The sequence below is a fragment of the Nicotiana attenuata genome, unplaced genomic scaffold, assembly GCF_001879085.1.
Source record: "Nicotiana attenuata strain UT unplaced genomic scaffold, NIATTr2, whole genome shotgun sequence".
NCBI lineage: Eukaryota > Viridiplantae > Streptophyta > Magnoliopsida > Solanales > Solanaceae > Nicotiana > Nicotiana attenuata.
In genome coordinates, this window is record NW_017676928.1 from 6,262 (window position 1) to 15,392 (window position 9,131).

General features: G+C 40.8%; 1 pseudogene; it reads left to right on the forward strand.

Moving 5' to 3' along the window:
* The window catches only part of LOC109221254, a 15,112-nt pseudogene extending 6,188 nt beyond the window's left edge, over positions 1 to 8,924 (forward strand).
* The last annotated feature ends 207 nt before the right edge of the window (positions 8,925 to 9,131 follow it).

Below are 9,131 nucleotides of genomic sequence, written 5' to 3' on the forward strand. Positions count from 1 at the left end.
ATAATGTTGTCTCAAGTCCTGATACATCTTCGCGGCACCCGGGTGAATAGAATACCGAGAACTGTGGGCCTCCGCTAAGATCAACTCTCGAATCCCATCAACATTGGGCACACAAACTCGACCCTGCAATCTCAAAACACCATCATCATCTTAAGTCACCTTCGTGGCACCTCCACGCTGCACCGTGTCTCTCAGGACACACAAATGGGGATCATCAAACTGCCTATCACGGATACGCTCCAATAGAGAAGAACGAGCGACCGTGCAAGCCAACACTCTGCTAGGCTCAGAAATATCTAATCTCACCAATCGATTGGCCAACGCCTGAATATCTAAAGCAAGCGGTCTCTGGCTGACCGGGATATAAGCAAGACTACCCATGCTGGCAGACTTCCTACCCAATGCATCGGCCACCACATTGGCCTTACCCGGGTGATATAAGATAGTAACATCATAATCTTTCAACAACTCTAGCCATCTCCTCTGCCTCACATTCAACTCCTTCTGCTTGAACAGATACTGCAGGCTCTTGTGATCCGTGTACACCTCACACGTCACACCATATAGATAATGTCTCCAAATCTTTAAAGCATGAACAACCGCTGCTAACTCCAGATCATGAACCGGATAATTTTTCTCGTGGATCTTCAACTGTCTCGAAGCATAAGCAATAACCTTGCCATCCTGCATCAATACTGCTCCAAGTCCAATACGGGGAGCATCGCAATAGACCGTGTAAGGCCCTGAACCTGTGGGCAAAACCAACACCGGTGCCGTGGTCAGAGCTGTCTTGAGCTTCTGGAAGCTCGCCTCACACTCATCTGACCATCTGAACTGGGCACCCTTCTGGGTCAACCTGGTCATCGGGGCTGCAATAGACGAAAATCCCTCCACGAACCGACGGTAATAACCTGCTAACCCCAAGAAACTCCATAAACGCTGCTGGGGCATTGGTCAAACCAAATGACATGACTAAAAACTCATAGTGCCCATACCGAGTGCGGAACGTCGTCTTAGGGACATCAGACGCCCTAATCTTCAGCTGATGATAGCCAGATCTCAAGTCTATCTTTGAAAACACCTTTGCTCCCTGAAGCTGGTCAAACAAATCATCAGTTCTCGGCAATGGATACTTGTTCTTTATCGTCACCTTGTTCAACTGTCGGTAATCAATACACATCCGCATCGAACCATCCTTCTTCTTCACAAATAACACCAGCGCACCCCAAGGAGAAACACTAGGTCTGATAAAACCCTTCTCTAGTAATTCCTGCAACTGGTCCTTTAACTCCTTCAACTCTGGCGGGGCCATGCGATACGGCGGAATAGAAATGGGCTGCGTGCCCGGAGCCAGATCAATACAGAAATCAATATCCCTGTCGGGCGGCATGCCCGGCAGGTCTGAAGGAAACACCTCGGGGAACTCTCGAACAACAGGAACAGAGTCAATAGAAGGAACCGCTGCGCTGGACTCACGGACATATGCCAGATAAGCCAAATACCCTTCTCGACCATGCGTCGAGCCTTAACATATGAAATAACTCTGCGAGTGGCATGACCTGAGGTCCCTCTCCACTCTAGTCGGGGCAATTCTGGCAAAGCCAAGGTCACGGTCTTGGCGTGGCAATCTAAGATGGCATGATACGGGGACAACCAATCCATCCCCAATATGACGTCGAATTCCACCATATCTAATAGCGGTAAATCAACACGGGTCTCAAAATCGCCAATACCCACTATACGTGAACAATGGACGCAATCCACCATAACAAAATCGCCCACCGGCGTAGACAAATAAACAAGGCACTCAAAGAGTCACTGGGCATGACCCGATACGGCGCAAACTAAGACCGAAGCTTCTCTACCACAAGCCAGAACAGTACCTGCACCTCCACCTCTAATACTTTTACCTCCACTTCTCGCATCTCTACCTCCACCTCTAATACCTTTACCTCCACCTCTCGCATCTCTACATCCATCTCTAACACCTTTACCTCCACAAAGCCTCCGAAGACGTAGCTGATCTATCACTGGTCTGTGTTGCTGCTCAGCTGAAGAAGCGGTACATGACCTCGCCATTCGCAAAAGAACGGAGTAGAAATTTAATCGGCATTTGAGAAACCAATCGCATGACAAGAACGAACAAATGAGAGGTTTTCCTAACTCAATTAACTCTGGGGAACAAGTACAGACGTCTCCGTACCTACCCCTCAGACTCTACTAAGTTTGTTCGTGAGTTGTGAGACCTATGTAACCTAGTGCTCTGATACCAACTTGTCACGACCCGGATTTACCACCGTCAGAGTCGTGATGGCGCCTACTCGTGGTAGCTAGGCAAGCCAACTTAATTACCTCTTTATCACTACACAATTATTTTTAACCGTTTATACCCTCAGTATAGCACATGAAATTTAATAAGAACAATAGCGGAAGTCTGATATTATAAGTTTGAATCAAAACGCGGAATAGTCAACAATAGTCTCTACCCAAGATTTGGTGTCACATTACTCACGAACCACTAAGAATAAACTAAATACAAAGGTCTGAAAGAAATATAACAGTTGTCTGTCTCGAAAACAATGAGGCAACAGTCAAAAGGAAAACATAAAGAAGAGATGCCGGGCCTGTGGACGCCTGCAAGGCTCCCTCAGTCTCGTGATAATGAAAGCCTGCTCCCGTACTACTACTGCTGCTGCTCCTCAAAACCTGGACCTGTGCAAAAATGCACAGAAGTGTAGCATCAGCACAACCGACCCCATGTGCTGGTAAGTGTCTAGCCTAACCCCGGCGAAGTAGTGACGAGGCTAGACCGGACACCACATAAACCTGTGCAGTCATAAATATACAGCGAAAATCGAATACAAGGCAATTAACAACATGGGAGGGGAAACATGCGATGGGGAGATACAATATTAACAGTAATTCAGAGTAACCAACTAAACAGCTTAGATCCACAATGAACAAGGAATCAATACTCAGATATAAACACATGGCATCAATAACTGTTGCGGCGTGCAACCCGCTCCATAATTACCATTTGTTGCGGCGTGCAACCCGCTCCACAATACCACTGTTGCGGCGTGCAACCCGACCCATATCATTTATCATGTATCATTGTTGCGGCGCGCAACCCGATCCTCACATATTATTGTTGTGGCGTGCAACCCGATCCTCAATATCATTTATCATGTATCATTGTTGCGGCGTGCAACCCGATCCTCAATATCATTGTTGCGGCGCGCAACCCGATCCTCACATATTATTGTTGCGGCGTGCAACCCGATCCTCAATATCATTTTACAGTCCGACTCCCCAAACAACAGTCACAATTAAGGGGCATAAAAATAAGCAAATATTTGACAAACATCCCGGCAAGGGAAATAATCCAACAAGTTCAACCGAACGTCCCGGCAAGGGAATAATCAACAACGCTTTCTCTTTCTTACTTTTCTTATCTCACGATATGACTGGAGCCCAAGCTCCAAGAAATTTCTTATCTCATATTCCGTCACAAACAACAATATAACGACTCCCCAGTAAGGGGACAAAACATCATCTCAAATATTCTGGCAAGAGGATTACTATAACCACATTAGCCCCAACATCTAACCACCACAGCTATAACAAACCTATTACCACACTTAACCATCTCAGCTATATCTAACCGATTACCTCACCTAACCACCCCACCTATAACTAACCCATTACATTACTTACCATCTCAGCTATAACTATAGCCATCCCACGACACAAGGAAACATTCACCTAAGCGACCCTAGTATCCGTCAAGAACACAATGCAGAGGAATCACAACCCAACAATAGCCCGTCAAGAGGGCAACATAATGATCTCTTCTCTTTCTCACTTTTACTTTCACAATTCGTTCCACAACTGGAGCCGACGCTCCTCAATGAAACAAGTCATTTCATATACTTTCAATATTCGTATCACAATTCGAGCCAATGCTCCTAGAAATCAAATTATCATATCATCATTCACATGTAGTTCACAACATATAAAAATACTCCAATAAACATGGAATTCACAATCAGTTCATGATAATCGCATTTTAAGGACTCACGGTCATGCTAGACACCAATGTATAGATACTCGTCACCATGCCTATACATCGTACTCGATCACATAGCAATTAGCAACAAGACTCAACTCCTATTCCCTCAAGCTAGGGTTAAACCAAACACTTACCTTGGTCCCAAGAATAGCAATCAACCTTCAAAGACCGCCTTTCCTCTACAATCCGACTCCAAAATCATGATATCTAGGCATGATTAATTTAATAATATCAATAAAGACTCAATGGCAACATCCCATAGCCTAGATATGAATTTTCTAGCATTCTTCCAAAAATACCAAAATTAGACACCGGGCCCACATGGTCCAAACTCGAGGCTCGGACCAAAACCCGATCACCCATAACCCCACGAGTCCAAATATATAATTTGTTTTAAGATTCGACCCCAAATTGAGGTTGAATCACCCAAAATTCTCAAAACCCTAACTCTACCCAAAACCCATAATTTCTACTTTGATTTCATGATTTAGGGCTAGGATTTCAGTAATTAATGAAGGAAATTGAAGAAAACAAGTTAGATAATACTTACCCAAGAATATTTGGTGAAGAATCGCTCTACAAGTCGCCTAGGGGCTGTGGAGAAGAAGAGCTCGTGTATTTTTGTGATAGAACCTGTAGCTACTGTTTCTGTACTTTAAAAAAATTTAACTGGGCGAAAATGGCCTAAGCGATCGCGAAGAAAGTCGTGCGATCGCATAGAGGAAGGGGAAATGTTCACTGCGATCGCTAAGTGATAATTGCGATCGCATAGAAGTAGCAGATGGTATATTGCGATCGCGAACTGGCTATGCGTTCGCATAAAGGAGAAATAAAGGGCTTCTCAGGCTAGCACTATGCGATCGCGGAAGGGTAATTTCGATCGCATACAACAACTGACCCTCCTGAAGATTAACTCTACGCGATCGCAAACCTACCTATGCGATCGCATAGAACAAATGACTGGACACCAGCAGACAGCAGTTTCTGCAATTTCTTAAGTTCAAAAACCACTCCGACTCTCCTCCGAAACACTCCCGAGCCCCCGGGGCTCCTAACCAAACACACACACTAACTCAATAACATCTTACGGACTTACTCGAGCGATCAAATCGCCAAAACAACATCAAAATCAATGAATCAAGCCTCAAAATCATCATTTTCATTCCAAACTTCATAAACTTCCAACTTTAGATATTTAGGTCCGAAACACGTCAAACGACGTCCGATTTCGACCAAACTTCACAGAAAGAGCTTAAACAATATATAAGATTTGTACCGGACGTCGGAACCAAAATACGAGCCCGACACCACAGTCTTTTAATAAATTTTCATTTCCAATTTCCTTATTAATTTCAGAAAAACAATTTCACAGAAAAATTCTTTCCTCGGGCTCTAGACCTCGGAATTCGACTCCGGGCACATGCCCGAGTCCCATATTTTTCTACGGACATTCCAGGACCGTCCAATCTCGACTCCGGGTCCGTTTACCAAAAATGTTGACCGAAGTCAACCTTAAACATATTAATATCAAAATTCTTCAAATTTTTCACAGAATTCACATATTTCAACATAAAAGCTTTTCCGGCTACGCGCTCGGACTGCGCGCACAAATCGAGGCAAGTAAAAATAAGGTTTTTAAGGCCTCGGAAGCAAAGAATGAATGAGGAAACAGGTGATGACCCTTTGGGTCGTCACAGTTGTATCCTTTGCAATGACGATAAACAAAAGTCAAGGACAATCTTTATCTCATGTCGGGTTATATTTGAAGAAACCGATCTTCACACATGGGCAGCTTTACGTTGCTCTATCACGGGTTACAAAAAGAAAGGGATTAAAGATTTTGGTTTATGACGATGATGGAGAAATTTCAAATGAAGCAATAAATGTGGTTTACAAAGAGGTTTTCCGTAATTTACTTGGACAATGAAAGGAAATCCGATATGAAAGTACATATCATTTTTGGTTCTCATGCTTTTGTCTTTGCTAAACCATATTGGAAATAAACTTCAGAAGCAATAGCTCACAACTTCAATTGGTATGCTTATCTGTTATCTCATCATCATTAGTTTTTACTATTTTGAGAAACTTTGAAGTAAATAATTTTTAACGTTTAGATATACTAACAAAGAACTCGCAAAGTTATATTTCTTCCACTTATACACGGTACTTCAATTCTAATATTCCTACTGCTGTCAATTGATTTCAAGATAACTTAGGGCTTATGCAAAAGATGGCTACTCACATTGATTCCATCAAGGATATAACAATTTCGAAGATGCAATAGAAGTTGAAAGTTCGGGTGGTTCGTCTATGGGAAGTTGCGAATTGTTACAATTCAGACACTAATTTGTCCATTGAATTGGTTCTACAATATGACAAGGTATTAAAAATCAATTTCTTTTACTTACTAATTTGTCCATATGACAAGATATTAAAAATCAATTTCTTTTACTTACTAATTTGTCCATTGAAATGTGTCTCTATTTTTAAGTAGCAAAATCTGCAATTGTTGTTACGCTCTTCACGCATTTCTAAAGATACTTTCTCGATTTGTTGTAAAAAATTACAACATACTACAACAATTCAATTTTAAGTCTTACAATATTTTTATTACAACAGTATATATAAATATATGCTGGTTTCCTTATTTGGTTGCACTGTTTTGGTACTTACTCATTCTCTCTTTGTCGCTGTATTTTTTCTCTCATTCAGTTTCAGAAAAAGCTTATTTACTTTCATTGCTTCAGTGTTTTTGCACCTCTGCACATGTTGTCCCTGTTCATTCCACTTTTTCCTTATTCTTTTATATTATTTTAATGCTCTTAACTTTTTGGCTATTTTCCTAATTTATGCCTTCTTTATAATCTCTACCTGTTTTATCGAAACATTTTTGAAATTACCAACTTCTATTATTACCAGACATAAAATATCAAAAATGCCGTTCTCCGCTGTTAAGTTATGAGTTGTTCGTTATAAGTTCAACTATATGTATGTATTTAATGTGATTTCTTTGAAGGCCGATCGGATAAAATCTTCTATTGCCATGTCCGTGCTGCATCTTTTCAAAACACAACTTAATGAGTTTGTATTATATGTTATGGCCAACTTTATCTTTTGTCAAAATAAAGAGTAGTTCAAAACCAGAAAACTAAACTTAACTCTCACATTTACTATAACATAATAACTTTGATCTTACTGCTCAAAAGTATTATCCCCCCCCCCCCACCGCCCACCCCCACACACACAAACACAAAATTACAAAGGAAAACTGATAATTCAAGCATCAAATGGACTACTCGCTCGAATTAAGGCTATATTTCCAATTGGATTATACTGCGATCATATGTTTGCTTATTTTAAATTTCCTCTTTGTTTTCCAGCACATTTCTAATCTGGCTAGTAACAAGAAGTTGTTGTTGAAAGTTCCTGCCTTCAATGTCATTAATATTGGATCACATGCCGAAACAAACTTGCAATGCAGGCATGTCATTTATCTGCCTCCACTATGTTTCTGAGTTCTATTTAGACGTAAGTTTCTGCCTCTCATTTAAATATCTTCTTATTATTTAGTTGTGATTCGCGAAATTGTCAGGTTCGAATTCTCTGTCATTTGGATGATAGAACACTGAATTACCCACAGGAAGCATTGCAGCAATATTTTTTATCTCAGCAGAGCAATTCTACTTGTGAGAGGCAACAATTATCTTGGACAGCATGGGATCCATAGAAAACTTCAGCCATATTTTCACCCACTTTGGTTAACTTACCATCCACATCAAGGGCGCCAAGCGCAAACAACAGCTCCAGGCCTTTAAGTAGACCTTCACTTGGTGTACTTTTCATGAAGTCAAAGTTCATCAAGTCTTTAATCCCTTGAGTAAGAGCACGACATTTGCAACTTTGGTCCTTTGTATTTTTGGAACTGTCTTATCTTCCAAATCGTTCATGTAGCTATGTGCAGTGTATAACCGGAAGCACTTCCCAGGAGATGTTCGTCCTGATCGACCAGCACGTTGGTTGGCAGACGCCGTCGCGATGGGAGCGACCATCAATGACTCGGTTCCTCTCCGAGGTTTGTAACACTTGATCTTAACATTATAAATTTTTTTCATAGTAACATTATAAAATTTTAAAGATTAACCATATTGGAAGAAATCACCTAGCTTAAGTTTTCTGTTTTCTCTATGGTGTATGGATTTCTTCAACAAAACTATTACAGTTTTGTATGGCCGTCAACTTTTGCCACGAATCGTCAACTTATATTTATTTACTTAACATCCAACCTACACAACCATCTTCAAGAAGAGAAACTAACATACTAGAAACGGTGTCAATGAGTATGTAATGAATAAACCTAACTTGATATTAACATAATAAAGATGGTGGTCTCCATACTTCTATTGAATTCAAGACAAAACCATTAAGCTTATCTGCTCTTTATTTATTACACACAAATAAATAGTAGTTCAAAACCAGATAACGTAACTTAAGGCTCACATTTACTGTACCATCATAACTTTAATCTTATTGCTCAAAAGTATTATACCCCCACCCCCACCCCCTCACACAAACACAAAAAATTACAAACGAAAAAAGATAATTGAAGCATCTACTGGTCTAATAGCTCAAATTAAGGCTATTTTTCCAATCGGATTATTCTGCAATCATTTTTTTCCTTAATTTAAATTGACTCTTTGTATTGCAGCACATTGCAGATGTGGATGGTAACAACAAGTTGCTGTTGCCAGTTCCTGCCTTGAATGTCATTAATGGTGGATCACATACCGGAAACAAACTTGCAATGCAGGCATGTCATTTCTCTGCCTTCACTATGTATCTGACTGCTATTTAGACGTAAGTTTCTGCCTCTCATTATAATATATCTTCTTATTATTTAGTTCTGATTGGAGAAATTGTCGGGTTGGACTGCTCTGTCCTTTGGATGATAGAACACTGAATTACCCACATAAAGCATTGCAGCAATACTTATTATCTCCGGAGAGCAATTGTACTTGTCAGAGGCAACAATCATGTTGGACAGCATGGGTTCTAGACGAAA